At 41.2% G+C, this 22,444-nt stretch overlaps 1 protein-coding gene and 1 long non-coding RNA gene across 2 annotated transcripts in view; one reads left to right on the top strand and one right to left on the bottom strand.

Annotated features, from left to right (window-relative positions):
- Positions 1–22,444, bottom strand: part of CPNE9 (copine family member 9) — a 367,100-nt gene that overhangs the window by 190,311 nt on the left and 154,345 nt on the right. The window lies entirely within an intron of this gene.
- LOC130275959 (uncharacterized) lies at positions 7–18,738 on the top strand. Its single transcript, XR_008844969.1, has 3 exons — positions 7–168; positions 1,042–1,137; positions 17,539–18,738. It is a non-coding gene; the product is annotated as an uncharacterized LOC130275959 (long non-coding RNA).

Raw genomic sequence — 22,444 nt, 5'->3', positions numbered from 1 at the left:
GTGTACTCAGCTGGATGAGATGAGGGGGCGTGGCTTATTCCTCTCATGCAGACAGAGAAATAAAAAAAGAAAAAAAAGCTGTGACATCTTGTCCACAACAGACTCAGAACTGTGGACAACAGTAAAAGAAAACCCTCTGAACTACAGAACTTCCTGCCCAACAAACAGGTAAGAAGAACACACACATGCTGCCAAAACATATAACACATGTATATTGCAAAAAAAACTAAACTTACAAAGAAGATGCCATATAGTCAAAAAGAATTACCACCGGAGTACCCCTTTAACATTCACAGGTATGGAGAGGTCGTAAGAGATAAATGTCGGCCAAATTATTGGTATTGCAGCCTTTACATTCGAAACTAGGACTCTAAACCTCATGAAAAAACTAAGCTATCGGATGCAATAGGCTAGGTACTCCATCACCAGGCTGAATGATCCAGTCCAGTGAGAGAAAGGGATATAACCAGTATTCCCTACGCTACTCGGTGATTCCTTCTGGAGGTCCCAATACAAAACCTGAAATAGGGCCCCACCTAAATGTGATATTAGTTGTCAATGCGTCCAAATATTGTCATCTAACCAGATCCATCAGGTATAGAGCAGAAAGCAAAACTCAAATGGAGTCCATGCTCTGGTCCAGTTGACACTATCCCATCCAGGGCAGGAAGGGCCTGTTCTTGTTTGCACACCCTCTCTCACCCCCGACTTCATTATAAGGGAAAAAAGGTACCATTATCCTATAGCTGATTTTTCCTATAGTTGATTTTGTGTTTGCAGATGCTGTAGTGGCTATAGAGAAGTACCTAAAGCTACTTCTTCCTAATCCCCATGACTGCATGGGTTACATATTTCGTGTATAGACCCTTACACATACCCCATCTATCTTTTTTAAGCCTTGCCTGAGATAGGATATGAATGACTCAAGGGGGCCCAAAAGATCCCTTTGCCCCTTGTAGGAGACAGTATTATACACCATGTTCCAAAATATTATGCAAATTCTATTTAAGTGTCACAAAGATTAAATATTTTGTTTTTCAGTTTAACTCATGGATGGCATTGTGACTGAAAAGAATCTCGGACACCTGTGATAATTAGATTGCCAGGAGAGCCCAATTAAAGGAAATACTACTAAAGGTGGGTGTTCCACATTATTAAGCAGATCACCATTTTCAAGCAATATGGGAAGAAAAAGGATCTCTCTGCTGCCGAAAAGAGTGAAATAGTTCAATGTCTAAGCGTGATCATTGCACTATTAAGAGATTTGTGGCTGATTCAGAGCACAGACTGGTTCATGCAGATAAAGGCACATTAAGGAAGATTTCTGTCAGATCCATGCATCGGATCAAGAGAGCAGCTGCTAAAATACCATTACATAGCAGCAAACAGATATTTGAAGCTGCTGGTGCCTCTGGAGTCCCACGGACATCAAGGTGTAGAGTAGGGATTGACCAATTATCAGTTTAGCCGATATTATTGGCCAATATTCACGATTTTGGACGTTATCGGTATGGGCAATTACCTTGCCGATAATCCGATAATGCCCTGATCCCCGCCCCGCAACCCACCCTCCCACTGCACCGCAGAGCACCCCCCACCTCACCTCACCCCTCACCGCACCGCCCCCCCCCCCAACTGCACCGCCCTGGCCAGAGACCGCCACTGCCGCTGCCCCATTGCCTCCCCCATTCCCAGTTTTATAATTACCTGTTCCCAGGTTCCACGCTACTTCTGGCTCCTGCGGCATCCTGTGTAAAGCTGTGGGCTGCGCAATGATGAGTGACGTCCTCAATGCGACATCACTGTCAGTGCGCACAGTGCCAGCTCAGGATGCCGCCGGAGCCAAAAGTAGCGTGGGCCCCGGGAACAGGTAATTATAAAACCGGGCATGGGGAGGCAATGGGGCAGCGGCGGTGGTTGGACTAAGGACCGGCAGGGGGAGAGAAGCAGGAGGCAGTCTCTGGGCAGAGGATAGGTAGGGGGGGGGGCAGCGGCGGTGGTAGGATTCAGGAAGACCCCAGGACAGGCAGGGGGGATATATAGCAGATAACTTAAACCGGAATACCGGTATAAGTTATCGGCTATTAGCTTTAACCTCCAAAGATTATCGGTATTGGCCCTAAAAAATTGATATCGGTCGATCCCTAGCGTAGAGTCCTCCAGAGTCTTGCAACTGTGCATAAACCTACTTTTCGGCCACCACTAACCAATGCTCACAAGTAGAAACGGCTGCATTGGGCAAAAAAATACATGAAGACAAATTTTTAAACAGTCACGTTCACTGATGAGTGCCGTGCAACCCTGGATGGTCCAGATGGATTGAGTAGTGGATGGTTGGTGGACGACCACCCTGTCCCAACAAGGCTGTGAAGTCAGCAAGGTTTTGGGCCGGAATCATGGGAAGAGAGCTGATCGGCCCCTTTAGGGTCCCTGAAGGTGTAAAGATGACCTCGGCAAAGTATGTGGAGTTTCTGACTAACCACTTTCTTCCCTGGTACAGAGGGAAGAACTATGCTTTCCATAGTACAATCATCTTCATGCATGACAATGCACCATCTCATGCTGCAAAGAATACCTCTGCATCAATGGCTGCTATGGGGATAAAAGTAGAGAAAGTCACGGTGTGGCCTCCATCCTCCTCTGACTTCAATCCTATTGAGAACCTTTGGAGCATCCTCAAGCGAAAGATCTATGAGGGTGGAAGGCAGTTTACATCCAAACAGCAGCTCTGGGAGGCTATTCTGACATTTTGCAAACAAATTCAAGCAGAAACTGTCCAAAAACTCACAAGTTCAATGAATGCAAGACTTGTGAAGCTGGGGTCCTATGTTAAAATGTAACATGACCTGTTAAAGGACAACTGTAGTGGTACACATTTATATATGCCCGTGCCCGTGCCTCAAAAATAAACAGGCTGAGCCCACTGTCATGTAAGAAGCCGGCCAGAGCTCCGTACATGACAGTGGGCTCAGCCTATCACCGGCCGGGGCGGGACATCACTACGGCCGGTGATACGCCAACGGCTCTGCGGCGTTTCCATCCCCAGGAAGTGGAATGACGTCAGCACTGCCAGACCGGGAGGCCTGTGTCGGACCAATGGGGGCTCGTAGGAAGGTATGTATGAGTTTATTTTTGAGGCCCAGGCATGGGCATATATAAATGTGTACCACTGCAGTTGTCCTATAAAATGTTTAATAAGTTAAAATGTTGTTAAAAGTTTGATTGCAATAGCTTTTGATTTCAGTAAATATGCTGCAAACACAACAAATAACACTTTTCAGTTCTTTACAACCTATAAAGTGTTTTGAAACTTACTTTGCATAATAATTCGGAACAGTGCATTGTAAGTTTTTTATGCTTAAAAAAATATACAGTTATCATTAGGAGGTTTGTTCAATAACATTTGAATTGTACTCCTAATAGTTGATAACATGAGAATTACGCTGACTGTTATTTACAACAATTATTTAGGTAAATGAGAAAAATATAATTTGCTTAATAATTTGGAACAGGGTTTAAATGATGTGGGGGGGTCTTGTTTTAGATCTTTCTTTAAGCTCAGGAACACAAATTTACTTCTCTTCCCAGAAATAGTATTGTAATGAGATAATAAGCCATGGTACTGTGATATTATCTCAGCTTTCATTTTTTTCTGAATTCTCTTACGTCTATGTGTTAGCCTGACCTATTACATTTAGCATAGGCTGTATATATAGTTTCTGCTGTCAGATCATCTATGTTGTCATCTAGAAATAACCTTCTGACATATGGCATTTTATCGGCTGCACTCAATCTACACGATGCCTGCTGTACTGTACGGTGCGGTATGTAAATATACCTCCTTCATGTGCTGCTATATTTGGATCTGTAAGTGTGTGTATAATCAGGTATTTCCAGCAGGGGACGATGCGCTGACCCCGTTTTCTCCTTCCTGGCTAATTAATTTCAGTGGAAACATTTCTGGCAAATTTTCTGTGAAAAATTGTCCTCGTCCTGTAATTCATTAGCACAGCATGAACATCCGTCTCCCAGTCCCTAATCCTACTATTTGTTCAAGCATTCATTTAAATCTATCATCACGATGAAGTACAAGACATGCTCGGTAGAGGAGAAGTTATGTTGGGAGAGATTTAATGAAGCTTTATATGGTATCCCAATAATCACTAATGGTCCTCAACTGCTAGAAGACCATTTCACCCGCAGCTAAACAGGTGAACAAGTAGGCTGTAACCAATTGTAATTCTTGTTTTGCTTCAGTAACTGTATATGAGTGTAGGCAGCTATACAGATTTCCCATGCTAGAATGTAAATCCTTCCACAGGTTATTAAAGGGGTACTCCAGTGAAAACATTGTTTTTTTTTTAAATCAACTGGTGCCAAAAAGTTAAACAGATTTTTTAATTACTCCTATAAAAAAAAATCTTAAACCTTCCAGTGCTTATCAGCTGCTCCACAGGAAGTTCTTTTCTTTTTGAATTTATTTTCTGTCTGACCACAGTGCTCATTGCTGACACCTCTGTCTGTGTCAGGAACTGTCCCGGGCAGGAGAAAATCCCCACAGCAAACCTCTCCTGCTCCGGGCAGTTCCTGACATGGAAAGAGGTGTAAGCAGAGAGCACTGTGGTTCTTCTCCATACTGAAGAACAGAGTAGGTCTCCAGAAACGCATCAAGCCCTATCAACATGACTATACCCCATTCTGAATCCATATGAAGATAGCGGCTCCAGCGAGAACACCAGTGACTTCCTCATATCACCTCTGCTTTCGAGTGCGCTCACTGACAGGAGGAGAACTATGGCGGCTACATCAGCTCACTCATCCTGCCTAAGAGCACTAGCTCCTGACCTTTTTTCACAGACATTGCCATATACCTAGGATCAGAGCAGGCAGCACTCAGCCTACCCGACCATCAGACTTTGCTTTTTTCCCCTACAGGCGGGCGCATAGCACTCTGGATCGCAACTCTGCAATGCATAGCAGTGATATTCAATTTGGACATATATCAGCATCTCTTGTGCCTGTCTTTATTTTATTCTCTACAGGGAGCACACAGTGCTCAGATGTTCAGTTACATAGTAACACATATGTGAACAAGAGTTTTTTATTTAACATAATAATCATAGTACTACCTGTGATACTAATTTGTTGTAATTTTACTCCTTGTATTTTTCTTAACGGAGCACACAGTGCACTATCATAGATACACAGTATCAGCAATAACCCAGTGACAGCAACACACACTGCACTGATATCTACTGCATAGCAGTGATTCCTATGAGTATTTGTTATACTCATACCTCAGCTAGTATGCTGAGGTAATTCTCCGGCCTATCGCCGCCATTCCCAGTAACGATAGGTGCATGAAATGACTGAAGGTCCACAAGGAGATTTAACTTGAACAACTTTGCTTAAGTGCTTGCAGTACATCCAAGGCACAGTAACAGTCTAATACAACAGTCCTTATATTGCTCAGTGACTGACAGTTGTTGCAGACCTTAAGGTATTTAGAAAGTCTCTGAATTTAGGGTAGATATTGCAGATCCGTCCGGATTTAGGGGTTAAATTAGGTCCGGTGATGCCGCAGAGTGTCTGGGGATTGATACACTCTCGATTTAGTATTGATCAGCCGTCGCCGCAAGACTCAGGCCTAACTCACTGCGAGAATAGCTGCACAGGTCCTTCTCGGTTGACAGCCCAGGAACAAGAGGGATGCTTACTGCTTGGCTGCGCAGGATCAAGAGCGAGAATAATGGCTGCCGCTCCCTTATATGGGCAGGAGCGGGGTGAATCTGGTTGGTCCGAATACTTGTCATTCACTCGTACACAGAATGATGGGATTGCATACGTCATAGGGACCTCCACAGGTCCTCAAGCAGAAATACCATAGAGTTCACCTAGTCACGTGACGTCCTGGCACGCTACACGCAGGTAATTAACTATTCATTTACATCTATATAACTATATTTACATAAACCTTGCATAAATTACTGGTTTACTAGATGGAATAGAGGTGACAAGGGGTAGACTATACAACATGGACCCCTACGTCCTAGGGACTCTGGCTATGGGGACCCATACACATAAAGGGACCGAATAGGATGCGGTACCGGGACACCACAACTGCACAGCAGCGACATAAGGAGTAACCAATGATAGTACTACACCACATTATCTCCTATAAGGGAGCAGATCCAGCTAAGCCTGCAGGTTGCATAGCAACCAAATCTACCATTTAAGACATCTAGAACCACCTACATCACCTAAGCCACTTTTTTAACCACTTAAGGACCATGGGCGTACATGTACGCCCTGATGCCCTGGTACTTAAGGGCGTACCTGTATACCCGTGGGAATTTTGATCCCCACCGCATTTCGGGTGGGGACCATACCGGGATGCCTGCTGCAAAGTGCAAAGTGCAAAGTCCTGAAACCCCCCATGTCAGCGATCGCCGCAAATCACCAGTGAATTCACACCGGCGATTTGCGGCGATTCCGGTCATACGGGTCGTGTGTGACCCGATGACCCGAAGATACATGGTGATCGTGGGTGTAGAATACACCCCCCAGTCACCTCCTTTACCTATGGGAAAGTGGAGATTTCGTCACCCTCCCAGGAGCGCTGCTATTGGTCGGATGATCGGAGGGGGTTAACGTCCCCTTTTCCGTAATTTTACCCCAATGTACCAAGTCCAGAGTACATTCCAGGTTTTAACCCCATAAAACCACTAAATTGCTCAAAAAACTCTTTTATAAAAAATAAAAAAAAACTGATAAAACCTCTGGGGGTATTTTTTCCAAAAATGGGCGCGGACTTTTTTATGTTGCTTCAAATGCGCAGCGCCCTCTCTCCACCTGTGCGGGGTGCCCATTTGAGGCAACAGGTTAGGGACGGCCACACACATCACATTCCAAGAATGATGATTCAGAGGATAGGGTTTGGGGTGGGCATATTTTTAGTTTTGGCTATGCTCTGGGTCATCATTCTGGGAACATAACCTGTTTTATGATTTTACCAAAGTTAATAATGTTTTAAGTGACAGTGGTTTTTATTTATCATTTTTTTAATACATTTTAATGTTGATATTCAGTCTCCTTTTAGGAGCCTTTAAGTACACTCTAACTTGAGGTACTTATTGACCATATTTTGTATAATTTGGTTGGGAACAACAACCGCAAGGGCCCTGCGATCTGGAAATCCAACCACCTTCTAACAATCTTGAATAAATCTTTGCTTATTTAATTTTCCAGTGTTGTAGCCTTCTATTTTTTTTTCTCGCACTGTCCACTCATCCCTTTTACCTTTCCCACTAGTCACTCTTCCCTAGATCTGCTCCTCTTCTCCTCTTTATTCCAGACACACCATTAGTGAATGCTTTTGAGAACTGCACCACTATCTAGGTGTTGTAGCCATCTTTCTTTCCTTCTTACTTCCCCTACACAACACCTTTCTACTCTCCCTATACTCCTTCTCTCCCTTCCCCCACCCCCACCCACTCCCCTTCCTCATTTCCACATACCCCATTTTTTTCAATTATAATTTCCACTAGGCACTTTGGGTATTTAGTGCTTTCCAGTTAACCTGGGCACTCCCTACTACCTTAGTACTTTCAGTTGCACTTTCCTTTTGTTTAGTTTACAAATCTGTATAAGTTTCTGGCACCAGTTGATTTGAAAAAATTAGTTTTCCACCAGAATACCCCTTTAAGGGCAGCAGCCACAGAAGTGTAAACTATGTGTGAAGCCCTGGGGTAAGATCTCTTACTTACAAAGTTGTCGGTGCTATTTATCTTTAGCCTGTTTGTTTCTGGGCACTGTTCCCTCCCATCACTCCCCTCTTGCCTCCCTTCTCCATAGACCTTTATTGCTTGTAATTGCACTGGAGATCAAAATTAAAGAACAACACACAATTTCCTAAATGTTAGGGTCATAGTGTAATGTAAATGAGATAATTGAAAAAGAACACTGATCAAAACTAGGGAACACTTTCAGATACCTGCAAGTTATTGGTGTTAATCTGGAAACTCGTGGTAATTTCCTCAATCATCTGACAAACCCTATTTAACTGGCAGCCTGACTTTCCAGTTTTCAATAACTTTGCCAAAATGGTGTACCGTTCCAAAGTGACTTGAAACCCTCCTGCAGCAGGTTGTCTAGAAGAAGGCCAAAGGGGGGTGACCCTATCAGCCATAGCAAGAGAAGTTGGTCATTCCAAGTCTGTGATTTCTAGAATATTGCATCTTTACAACATCACAAACTCATTCAAGTCCCCCAAGAAGGCTGGTCACCCTCAAAAAACAAATGCAGAAGAGGACAGGATAATGTGGAGAATCGCCATGGGTAACCTTTTCAACACTACAGCTGGAATTGCTCGCCAGTTCAGCACTGAACAGGGTAAGGATCTGTCTCATCATACAGTGTCTTGACGTTTAACCTCTTGCCTCAAAATGCTGATTATAAACGGCGCTGCAGCACGGGAGGGTTATGAAGTGAGCTCAGGAGCTATGCTTGCATCATATCCGCACAGTCCCGGATGCTATCAGCAGCCAGGACCTGTGGCTAATGCCGGACTTCGCCGTTTAAGCAGATCTCCAGCATTAACTCTTTACACAAGGCAAAGTTGATCGCCGCGTCTAAAGTGAAAGGTTCCCGACAGCTCAGTCGGGCTGATCGGGACCATCACGGTAAAATCGTGATGTCCCGATCAGCTAGGACGCATCAGGAGAGTGTTTTACCTGCCTACTGCGTGTCTGATTAGCGAGTGATTGCTCCAAGCCTGAAATCCAGGCTTGAGAAATCAACCACCGATAACACTGATCAATGCATTGCAATGCAATGGCATTGATCAGTGTACTGAATCAATGTACTGCATGTTATAGTCCCCTATGGAGGCTATAGCATTGCAAAAAAAGTGAAAGAAAAGTTAATAAAAATGATTTAACCCCTTCCCATTAAAAGTTTGAATCACCCCCCCTCTTCCAATAAAAAAAACCTGTGCAAATAAAAATAAAAACCAACTATAAAAATATATTGTTAATTAAACCGCACAGTCAATGGCGAACGCACAAAAAAATGCCAAAGTCCAAAATAGCGTATTCTTTGTCACTTTTTATACCATAAAAACTTCAGATCATGGTGCAAAAAATGAGCCCCTCATACTGCCCCGTAAATGGAAAAAAAAAAAGTTATAAAGGTCAAAAGAGGACAATTTTTTACGTATACATTTTCCTGCATGTAGTTATGTTTTTTTTAGTAATACAAAATCAAACCTATATAAGTAGGGTACCATTTTAATCATATGAACCTACAGAATAAAGATAAGATGTCATTTTTACCAAAAAATGTACTGCATAGAAACGGAAGCCCCAAAACTTACAAAGTTTTGTTTTTTCTTCCATTTTGTCGCACAATTATTTTTTTTTCCGTTTCGCCGTAGATTTCTGGGTAAAGTGACTAATGTCATTACAATATAGAATTAGTGGTGCAAAAAAAAGCCATCATATGGATTTTTAGGTGCAAAATTGAAAGGGTTGTGATTTTTAAAAGGTAAGGAGGAAAAAACAAAAAGGCAAAAACTGAAAAACGCTATGTCCTTAACCCCTTAAGGACTCAGCCCATTTTGGCCTTAAGGACTAAGACAATAAAATTTTTACGTTTTCATTTTTTCCTCCTCGCCTTCTAAAAATCATAACTCTTTTATATTTTCATCCACAGACTAGTATGAGGGCTTGTTTTTTTGCACGACCAGTTGTCCTTTGTAATGACATAACTCATTATATCATAAAATGTATAAATGCAATGGTGTCCGCTCACCTCCGGAGGCAGATCCCCAACACACCTGTGCTGCCACGGACCCGCCGGTCCCGCCCCGGCTTCAACAGCGTATAAGAAGGAAGGATTGTCCGGCACCAGGTATGCTCTAAAAGATCACTTTTTATTCATGCCATAGCAAGGAAACAGACATCACAGGACTGTAGTAATCTGACGCGTTTCGCTCTCTCTTGAGCTTAAACGTAGACCGCAGGGTCTACGTTTAAGCTCAAGAGAGAGCGAAACGCGTCAGATTACTACAGTCCTGTGATGTCTGTTTCCTTGCTATGGCATGAATAAAAAGTGATCTTTTAGAGCATACCTGGTGCCGGACAATCCTTCCTTATCATAAAATGTATGGCGCAACCAAAAAACCCTATTTTTGTGGGGAAATTAAAAAGAAAAACGCAATTTTGCTAATTTTGGAAGGTTTCGTTTTCACGCCGTACAATTTACGGTAAAAATGACATGTGTTCTTTATTTTGAGGGTCAATACGATTAAAATGATACCCATTATTACATACTTTAATATTATTGTTGTGCTTAAAAAAAATCACAAACTTTTTAACCAAATGAGTACGTTTAAAATCCCTTTATTTTGATGACCTCTAACTTTTTTATTTTTCCGTATAAGCGGCGGTATGAGGGCTCATTTTTTGCGCCATGATCTGTACTTTTTTTGATGCACCATTTGCATATAAAAAACTTAATACATTTTTTATAATTTTTTTTAATAAAATGTATAAAAAAAGTAGCAATTTTGGACTTTTTTTTTTTTACGTTCACGCCGTTCACAGTACGGGATCATTAACATTTTATTTTAATAGTTCGGACATTTACGCACGCGGCCATACCAAATATGTCTATTAAATGTATTTTTTTTACTCTTTTTGGGGGTAAAATAGGAAAAAACGGACGTTTTACTTTTTTATTGGGGGAGGGGATTTTTCACTTTTTTTTTACTTTTACTTTTACATTTTTTTTTACACTTGAATAGTCCCCATAGGAGATAGCAATACCATGATTGCTAATACTGATCTGTTCTATGCATAGGACATAGAACAGATCAGTGTTATCGGTCATCTTCTGCTCTGGTCTGCTCGATCTCAGACCTGAACAGAAGACACCGGGAGCCGGAAGGAAGAAGGTGAGGGGACCTCCGTGCGGCGTTCTGAATGATCGGATCCCCGCAGCAGCGCTGCGGGCGATCCGATCGTTCATTGAAATCGCGCACTTCCGCAGATGCCGGGATCTGTATTGATCCCGGCACCTGAGGGGTTAATGGCGGACGCCCGCGAGATCGAGGGCGTCGGCCATTGCCGGCGGGTCCCTGGCTGCGATCAGCAGCCGGGATCAGCCGCGCATGACACGGGCATCGCTCCGATGCCCGCGGTTATGCACAGGACGTAAATGTATGTCCTGGTGCGTTAAGTACCACCGCACCAGGACGTACATTTACGTCCTGCGTCCTTAAGGGGTTAAGAGCATTTGGACAGAAAGCCCATTCTGCAGTGACCAAACCTCTCATTATCAGAAAGAATCAAAAGACTAGACTCACCTTTGCCGAGGAGCATGTTGTGTGGACAGAGGAGAAGTGGTCCAGAGTTCATTTTAGTGATGAATGGAAGTTTAATTTATTTGGGTCTGATGGGAAACATTATGTTCATCGACAACCTGGGGAAAGACTGAGCCCAGTGTAAAGAAGTCAGTGAAAGGTGGAGAAGGAAGTGTCATGATTGGGGATTGATTTCTGCAGCAGGAGTTGGACCTCTCATGCAGCTACATGGATGGAGTGAATGCAAGTGTGCATCAGAACCCTCTTCAACAATACATGGTTCCTTCCTTGCGTTCATCACTCAGCAATAATTTTCATGCAGGGTAATACCCCTGTGACACAGCAAAACGGGGAAAGCAGTTCCCTGAAACTGAAATAATTGAAACAATGCAATAGCCGCCCAGAGTCCTGATCTAAACCCAATAGAAAACCTCTGGAAAATCCTTGGTGACAAAGTTATGGCCAAGAAACCCACAAGAGTCACAGAACTGTGGAAGAGACAGGAAGAGTGGGGCAAAATCCCCCCAGAGCAGTGTAAGAGACTAGTAATGCCCTGTGGGGGGCGCAGAAGTGCATTCAAAGCAAAGGCCTGTACACTTCCTACCGATTGGTGACTGTTGGAACCTTCAGGAAATTTACTTACAATCTTTCTCTGTGCTACAGTCATTGCTGTTCTCTAATTATCATCATCACATTTTGAAAATAAAGGTTTAATGTTGATAAACTTTGGTTATTTTGTAAAAAAAAAAACTGTTCTAATGGCATAGTGTACCCCCTTACAAAAAATCCTTCAAATGACTAGCAATTTAGATTACATTATTTCTGAAAAAATCAAGTGTTCATAAATTGTTCTCTAATTTTGATCCCCAGTGTATATCCATGAGTGAGCTGCAGGATCAAACTAGGCAGACACAGAACACACAGCTGAGCTAATTTTCAGAATGGAAGAGTTTAATCCCTTAACGACGTAGGACGTAAATGTACCTCCTGGTGAGCTGGTACTTAACGCACCAGGACGTACATTTACATCCTATGCATAACCACGAGCACCGGAGCGATGCTCCCGTCATGCGTGGCAGGTCCCGGCTGCTGATAGCAGCCAGGGACCCGCCCGTAATGGCGGACATCCGCGATCGCACGGATGTCCGCCTATAACCCCTCAAATGCCGTGATCAATACAGATCACGGCATCTGCAGCATCGCGGTACTTTAAATGGATAATCGGATCGCCCGCAGCGCTGCCGCGACGATCCGATCATCCAGCATGGCGGCCGGAGGTCCCCTCACCTTGCTCCGGCCGTCTCCCTGGGTCTTCTGCTCTGGTCTGCGATTGAGCAGACCAGAGCAGAAGATGACCGATTATGCTGATCAGTGCTGTGTCCTATACATAGCACTGAAAAGAATTAGCAATCGAATGATTGCTATAAGTAGTCCCCTATGGGTACTATTAAAGTGTAAAAATAAAAGTAAAAAATAAAAGTGAAAAAGTGTAAGAAAAATATTTTATATACATATTAGGTATCGCCGCGTGCGTAAATATCCCAACTATTAAAATAAAATGTTAATGATACCGTACGGTGAACGGCGTGAACGTAAAAAAAAAGTCCAAAATAGCTGCTTTTTTTTATAACATTTTATTCCAAAATATTTTTTATAAAAAAAGTATTAAAAGTTTTATATAGGCAAATATGGTATCAATATAAAGTACAGATCACGGCGCAAAAAATGAGCCCTCATACCGCCGCTTATACGGAAAAATTAAAAAGTTATAGGTCTTCAAAATAAGGGGATTTTAAACGTACTAATTTGGTTAAACAGTTTGCGATTTTTTTTAATCGCAACAGTAATAGAAAAGTATATTATCATTTTAATCGTATTGACCCAATGAATAAAGAATACATGTCACTTTTACCGTAAATTGTACGATGTGTAAACGAAACCTTATAAATAGTATTTTTTTGGGTTGCGCCATACATTTTATGGTAAAGTGAGTGATGGCATTACAACGGACAACTGGTCACGCAAAAAAAAAGCCCTCATACTAGTCTGTGGATGAAAATATAAAAGAGTTATGATTTTTTGAAGGCGAGGAGGAAAAAACAAAAACGTAAAAATAAAATTGTCTGAGTCCTTAAGGCCCAATTGGGCTGAGTCCTTAAGGGGTTAAAGGGGTATTCCGGGCAAAATCATTTTATCCCCTATCCAAAGGATAGGGGATAAGATGTCTGATCGCGGGGGGCCCGCTGCTGAGACCCCCGCAATCTCCCTGCAGCATGTGCATTCTATGCGGGTGCTGAATCTCCAGTTTCGGAAACCTCCAGGTTTCCGGGACTGGGGACGTGATGTCACGCCATGGCCCCTCCATTCATGTCTATGGGAGGGGGCGTGACTGAAGTTGTATAGTTCTTTTAAGTCTGACAACAGTGCTCTCTGCTGACACCTCTGTCTGTGTCAGGAACTGTCCAGAGCAGAAGAGGTTTGCTATGAGGATTTGCTCCTACTCTGGACAGTTCCTGACACAGACAGAGGTGGCAGCAGAGAGCACTGTGGTCAGACTGAAAAGAACAACTCAACTTCCTTTGGAGCATACAGCAGCTGATTAATACTGGAAGGATTAAGGTTCTTACAGTATATAGAAGCAATTTACAAATCTGTTTAACTTTCTGGAGCCAGTTGATATGAAAAAAATTGTTTTCCACCGGAGTACCCCTTTAATCTTATGAAACATAAAGGTCATAGGTCACATGGTAAGGCCGCCATTTTGGTTCTTATTACGATTTTTTAACAATATTGAAAAATCTTCTTCTCTGGAACCGCTAAAGCTACAGATGTATTATTTGCTGCTTGTGGTTATACTGTTGTCCTGAGTCATATTTGTTAATCACAAGTCTGTTGATCTCATGGTTTGGGTTTCGTATTGGATTGCACAATATTCAACAAACATCTACTTCTCTGAAACCATTTGTTAGAATAACTTATAATTTGGCAGACATGTTCATGGTTACCTCTTCTACCCGCTGTGCAGCTTAGCCACCTGAATTGCTGCTTGCAGCTATATTTCATGTTTGCTTCTACTGTTGATCTATGCAAAATCTGTTAAAATGGCAGAACCTTTCTAACTAGTTTTTTTTGTTTTGTTTAATATGCCTGTTCTACATAGAGATTATTTTTATTATTAAGTTAATGCATTTTATGGCCCGAATCAGGTGTATCATAGCTACTGCTGGTAAGGTGCCCATGACCTTTAAAGACCTAATGGCCGAGATCACATTCAGTCCATCCCTGCTATCTTGATGTGGCCAAAAGTACTAGTACATGGTGTAGTAGAAGAGTTTTTAAAGAATAAATTTAAGAACCTTCAGTCTATGTGGCTGAAAACATTGTGGTGAATGGATTAGGATAGATGACAAGACAATGAAGTACTTTGCAGTCACCCATGATAGTTTACCCTTGGTTGCTTCTACCGAACCAACTCTCCAGGCAAACATATACATTGTCTTCCTTAGTGCATGGCCTTAGGTGGTGGTCCATGACACAGGGGACTCAAAGAACACTAAAAAGAGAATCCCTGTATCAAGCTCTTCACCCTTAGGCCCTATACTAGGCATAACAAAGGGCATCAGTTCTGATGGAGTATTCTTTTAAAGCCTTCTGTGCAGCCCGAACTTCGCAGTCTCAGCTCTTGTAATGCCACAATTCCTTTTCGTACACCAGTGTTCCAGTTTGTTAAAATATATGCAGTAAAATATATGCAGCAGAGTTCAAGGCAATGGTGTGTGCATCACATTCTTACTTGCGAAAGATAAAAGATTTTCCATTTTGCATGCTTCCAGTACAATTCTATTATCCGAGCATAAAAATAGATCTTTTTTTAATATGGCACACACGATTCATTCACTGGGGACGTGCAGCCCCCACTGACTCATCACAGTTGTGTTGAATGGCGTTGTGCGTAATGATGTACCTTGACTTGCAAATTCGCTTCTGTCTGTTGACTTGACAGTGGGAAAGCTTAGAAAATGTCACAAACGTCTTGAATTTTTCATTTAGATCTGAGAAACAGACTGTGAGGAGCAGGAACTCAGATACAATTAGGTGCAGGATTTCTGTGCTCGGGAGGAAGAATGGCACAGGCACAATAACCAGACTAGTCCCACATATTACTACTTAGTTATAACTTATTACTTGCTTTCTCAGCTTCTAACTTTTTTAAAGGTGTTTTCTATGTTTGGCAATCCTATTGTAAGAAGGGTACCACAATGCTAAACTAAGTACAGGTTGTCTTTGCGGCACCCCCAATGATCTCCTTCAGTTGACGTGACTACCTCATAGGAAATGTTCAATTTCCTTCCAGCACCACCACAGGGAAAACTAAGCATTATATGCACTGGTCAGTCTGTGTAATGCAGGGATATGGCGAATCCTCCAGAACATAAGAGGCTCTTTGTAAATGCCCTCCATTCTGGCTAGTAGATGAGGGTCCATCTAAAAGACCATTTTTCTCGAATTGTATTTTTAAATGAGTTTTCTAAATGATAAGGTACACAAAAACCAAGCTTGGCCCGTCTACGTTTTCTTAGAGAGATTAGATTTAGAAGAGAATTTATTGAAATGGAAGCACTACATACCCAAGTACTCTTCAGAAGATCAATAATTCATTGCAATCAAAGGACAACATGCTTTGAGAAGGGTCTCTCTTCTTCATCAGGTCCATGGAGAGACCCTCCTTGAAATCTGTTGCCCTTTTGCGGTAATAAATTATTCATCTTGTTAAGAATACCTGGGGGTGTGGCGCTTTCATTCAAAGCGATTTTCTCCTAAACTGCAACATACTTTACCCTTTGCCTGAAGCAGGGTAAGACACTGACAGAGTTACAACCACCATATTATATCCATAATAAAAGTGTTGTGCCTGCACAACCAGCCTAGGGAAGAGCAATTTCCAACACTGCCTGCGTTGTCTCCTGGTATCTTGTAATCACTTTACTGGTGCGTTTTAGTCATTTTTGCTTTTTGTTAAGCAAAGATAGTAAGAGACCGGCAACTCACCGAAATCACGTCGTCCGACTTCTTTATTGCATGTAATACTCACATAAAATCATAGGGAGGAGACATACACAGGGGGATACCAACAGGCGACAAGCTCCGTTTCGCAGATGGCCGGATGAAGCACTGATCAGTGCGAAACGGAGCTTGTCGCCTGTTTGTATCCCCCTGTGTATGTCCCCTCCCTATGATTTTATGTGAGTATTACATGCAATAAAGAAGTCGGACGACGTGATTTCGGTGAGTTGCCGGTCTCTTTCTATCATTGCTTGGTTATGAAGATTACACCACTGTGTATACCAGAGCACCACCAAACGACCGCATTGCAGTATATATCCACCTCCACTCTCCGTCTCCTCCTCACCTCGTAGTGCCGGTCTACTTTGCATATAAAATTTTGTTTTTTGTTACATAAGGTTGAGTTCACATATGTCTGTTGTGCGGCATAGGTGAACTCAGCCTACATCTCGACAAAAGTGATGCCACATGCATCAGTTGTCATCAGTTGTATAGTGTCCAGTTTCCATTGTTTCAGCACGGATGATTGTGAACCGTCCCATTCAAATGAATGGGATCAGTTCTAGCATCAGTTTTACTCCGATGCACATCGGAGGAAAACACTGCTGGACAACTGATGTATGTGAACATGGCCTAATACATATGTAAGCTTCAGCCTCTGTTGTACTCCCCAGTTGCATTGAAAATTCTGGAATTATTCATCAACTTGTCAACATACAGTACACACCGGAGTTTATACTAACTGATCTCCTAATATGCCATAATGTCTGTTGCATATTCTTGGACCTCTGTTTTTTAATTGTAAAGATGAGTGAATCAACCGTTACAATCAACCATTACAGACACTGAAGTTCCTCCTTCCCCTGCTTCTTGTCTTTCACATAGAGTTTGCTTGTATGCTATCTCTATGATGTGCAAATAGAAACAGAGAATTTGGGGCTCTATGTCTGAAAAATCCATATTGACCTAAAAATGGAATGCTGGACTACGGTATACTGTACTGTGAGTTAAATGCAATGCATTGATATTATGCAAATACTTTACTTATTTTATTAACTTATTTTTAGCGAAGTTCAATGTCTCTTTAAATTTAGCTTCATTTCCCACTGCAGGAATGAAAGATTCCTCCGACTTCTCGGCTTCATATGGCACCAAGCGAAATCACCTCCGTACCTCTACCAGAAAATCTGTCATCTTCTCAAAGCGACAGGAAGCTATTAGCATAAATTAGCATGAGACAAGAACCGTGCACATGGCTCCAAAAGTTAATGCTCTAAAGCCGTCACATTCTAAATGACCATGTAGCTGGCAGCGCACTTGCCTAACCATGCTGGAAAGTGTGAAATTATTCCAATTGCCTCGCGAGCAGCAGAATGCATGAGTGACACTTGGCAGCTCTGTAAATCCCAGAGGTACGGTCCATTCACTGGCATGCAACAGAAGTTTGACCTTTTCGGCCCAGTGCCAGAGAAGAAAGAGTTGGATCACAGTTTTGCGCTGTCACTCAAAGGCTGGAGACTTTTTCTATGGTTTGTCATCTGCATCTCAGACGCTACTAAATATTTATGTGTTGTTTCTAAGAGGAAACTTGCAGGCATGCTGAGCAGAATAAAGCAGGTGCCCTTCCCCCATGATATTTTTATAGTGGTGCTCATAATAATAATAATAATGTCCCTTATGCTAGAGACCTGCTCTTCTGGGAGGTCTCCATAGACTGTAGACAGACGTGCAGTATGACTTGTTGACCCACTTTCAAACACTCTCCTAACTGGAGAGGGAAATTGTTCATCCTGATCCTACTGATTCATAAATATAATGCCAAATGTACAGTATAGACAGATTGTATTTTTGTTTTTATCTTATTTTTATTTATTTTTTATCTTAAATGGGAAATATAAATGAAGGACTTATACTTCTTCTTCCTTCCTGCTGGATCCTTAGGGTATGTTCAAACCACGTAATTCCTGGAATTATTCGCTAAGAACATAAACATCAGTGTGAATGGGTTTCTGCGAGACCCATTCACACTGCGGAATTCAGCTGCTGAAATTGTTCAGCACAAAGAAAAAACATGTTCATTCTTTGCTTGGAAGTCCGCGAACACTGCATCACCATCAATGGTGATGGCGCAGTGCCGCGCGGTCCTACCGCCGAAGTATTTCAGAGGCAGCCACCAGAATGAAATCTCCACTCGCGGAATTCTGTGAGCGGAGATTCCATTCACAATCTGTAGTATGAACATACCCTTATAGATATAACTCTTATTTTTCCCTCTTGTGTTTTGCAGGTTACATTTTTTACACAGTGTACTTTACAGTGAAACTGGCATGTTATCCTTATTATATGGGTCAGTTTGATTCCAGCGATAACCTATATATATATATATATATATATATATATATATATATATATATATATTATTTTGTTTACTCTACTGTTATTTAAAAAAATAAAAAATAATTAAAAATATGCTCAAAATGACCAAACTCTGCCCCTTATTACCTTATAATTTTTTCATCTATAGAGCTGTACAGACATATATTGTGTCGTAATTAGTAATTTTTATCAGTGCAATTTAGTGCATTACAGTAGATGGGAATTTTTTTATTGTTTCTTTTTATTTTTTGAAAAATGGAAAAAGGGGTGACTTTTTTTTAATTTATTTTTACTACGGGAAGGGCTTTTTATATTTTTTATAACATGTTTTATTTATCTATTGATTTATTTATTTATTTACAGTTTATAGGTCCCTCTTGGGGACTTTTATAAGTAATCATTAGATTGCTAATACCGATCTACGTTTTACTGTTGCGCAGCATTGATCAGTTGATATCTGCTGATAACGGACATTGACAGTGAGTGCCGACTGCTGTTATCTGCCAGCTTTTGTCATCTATTAAGTGAGCTCAGCTCCTGAGCTCACTTTATAGCCACACATGTACAATAGTCTATATTAAAGGCAGACAGTAGAGGGGACTATGTAGGGAGGATTGTATTTTACAAAATCTTTCTCATCTTGGGAGGGCAGATTCCTCCTGATCCTCCTGATTCATGAACACAATTTTAAAACTACAGCATCTCTCAGGGCAGTATATGTCTTCCAACAATCTTGTGTCACTGAAGGCATTTTTATTCACACTTCTGCCTGTTGAGGAGCAATAAAGCTACAGCAAACACCGCCATATATACAGGCAGTGTGATATAGAGGAGAGTCAGCTGAGGCAGGTTGCATTTTACAGAAGCTTTCCTATTTGGAGGGGGACATTGTTCATTCGGATATACCTGATTCATGAATACATTGTAAAAACTATAGAGGTTGACTATACTAACTATAAAGACTGACACTTACTATAAAGTATAAAGCAGATAGCAGGAGATTTCCCTTCCTAGAAAGAGACATTATTTATCCTAATCTATCTGATTGATGAATATAATATGAAAACTACAGTTAAAGGGGTACTCCGCTCCTAGACTTCTTATCCCTTATCCAAAGATCCCTGCTGCACCCAGTGTTTGTTTAGAGTGTCAGGTGCAGCGGCGAAGGCTTGTGACGTCATGGTCATGCCCCGCTCGTGTTGTCATGGTCACGCCCCCTCAATGCAAGTCTATGGGAGGGGGCGTGATGGACATCACGCCCCCTCCCATAGACTTGCATTGAGGCGGCGTGGCCGGGACATCACAAGCTGGGCGTGACCGGGATTTCACGAGCCTCATCCCCGCATCACCAGTCATCCGGCACAGAGCGAAGTTCACTCCATTAACCAGATGTCTGGGGTGCCACAGCCAAGATCAGGGGGTGTCCCCAGCGGTGGGACCCCCACGATCAGACATCTTATCCCCTATCCTTTGGACTTTAAGACAGTTTGTATTAAAGAGTAACCTACAGAGAGTCCTAATTGTAAATTGGCACAGTCCACCCTGTTCCTCCTAATCCATAAATACAATGGCAAACTAGCGTAAACACTGACACTCATATAGGCAGCAGACTATCGAATTCCTTTAAGTCAAACAATTCCGTAAGCAAGCAGTCTAGCTGAAATACCAATGTCTGAACAAGTGGATGTTATATTTCTTCACTTCTATCAATGTGTCATTGAATCGTACACAGCTCTGCAATATCTGTACTTGCCTTATAAATAAATAATAGTAATTACAGTACAACATCTGGGTTACACAGTACAAATCCCATTGCCAATGAATTTAATTACACACAATACAATATAGTTATTTGCTTGCTGCCGCTGAGGGGTATCTTATTGACTCTGGGGACAATTAATCTTATTGCTCCAGATACCAGACCATAAACAGTCCTCGCCCTTCTGCTGGAAATAGAATTAACTACAGTGAAATTTCTCGCTCTGCAGGATCGGGAGAGAAAGTAGCAAGGAAAAGGGAAGGGAAAACGCAGTATAGGATGATGGAGAAAGTTATTTCTGTGATAAAAAAAAAGAATATATCTATGGTTGGCACTTTGTGGGGGCTTGTCTGCATTGTATTTTGATGTACTTTGCATACAGGTTAATCAATTTAAGAGTAATGTATAATGAGAAAATGATTATGTAAGTATTCTGGTCACTAAAGAATACACAATAAGCATCAATTTTTTTTTGTGCAGTTTTTAAGCTTTGCTGTGTAGACTCGCACATACAATATCCATATATAATATAGATAATATATAAAAACCAGTCCTCAAAGGGCAGTAGAAAATAGAACAAATGAAGAAAGCAGAGAGAAGAAAAAGAAGAAAGAGAAATACGAGAAAAGAGAAAAAAAGAAAGAAAAATTAAAAAAATTAAATAGAATAAAATGAAATTAATCAAAATAAAATAAATAATAAAAATATAATAAAAATAATAAAAAAAAATACAAAAATAAAATAAAGAAGAAAGGAAAAAATCAGAAAGAAGAAAATAAAAAAAGAGAATAAGGGGAATATGTGAATAAAAATGAATAAATCATGGTAAACTTGAATCAAGGATGAATACAATAATGCATACAATATAGACAATATTTATTATAATATGACCTCTCACATCTGGGCAGGGCCCTTGCACCAGATGTTATATAGATATATATAGAATAATAATTAAAATAAGTAAAATGCATATGTTAAGAAAAATAAAAATGTTAATAAAAATAAATGATAAAATATTAGAAAGCAGCCACCTAAAAGTAGACAAATAAATATGTATATAGCCTATGAATCTGTAGATAGCCTTGCGATCTCCATATATGGGGACGTATAATAAAATAGTCCGACAATATGATAATGCCTGATGTATCCAAATATAAGTTCAGGGAGCGATGTCGCCAGAGATAGTTCAGTATTATGAAAAGTTCAACGGTAGTTCAAAGATGCAATGGGTGATAGCAAATAGTGATACCTGCAATCCGGGATATATTTCCTCTTACTCACGATGTGTGAAGCCGGCGTCCTCGAAAGTAGCAGTCTCAGCGGTGAGGGCAGCAATCAGCACTGGCACGGAGTGGCGTCCGGCCTCTGTGCGGGTAAGCTGTCCCGCTGCGATGAGCAGTCTCGGTAAGGTGCAGGCTGGCACTGATGTGCGTCCGGCCGAAGTAATCCTTGTAGGTATGAACAGGTAGCTGGACTTATCGCAATCCCTGGCGTCCTCATGTAAAAGAATGGCAATAGATTTTGCAAGCAATCATTAGTGGCCTATAGTAAATAAAGGTACTGCAGCGGTACTATTATTTTTATTAACATATGCATTTTTATTAACATTTTTATTAACATATGCATTTTACTTGTAATATTATTCTATATATAACATCTGGTGCAAGGGCCCTGCCCAGATGTGAGAGGTTACATTATAATAATTATTGTCTATATTGTATGCATTATTGTATTCAACCTTGATTCAGGTTTACCATCATTTATTCATTTTTATTCACATATTCCCCATATTCTTCTTTTTTTTTCTTTTCTTCTTTCTGATTTTTTCTTTTCTTCTTTTTTTTCTTCTTTTTTTATTATTATTTTTAATTTTATTTTTATTT

Source organism: Hyla sarda, chromosome 6 (assembly GCF_029499605.1).
Source record: "Hyla sarda isolate aHylSar1 chromosome 6, aHylSar1.hap1, whole genome shotgun sequence".
NCBI lineage: Eukaryota > Metazoa > Chordata > Amphibia > Anura > Hylidae > Hyla > Hyla sarda.
The sequence above is the reverse complement of the archived record's forward strand: the minus strand, read 5'-3'. Positions and strand labels throughout refer to the sequence as shown.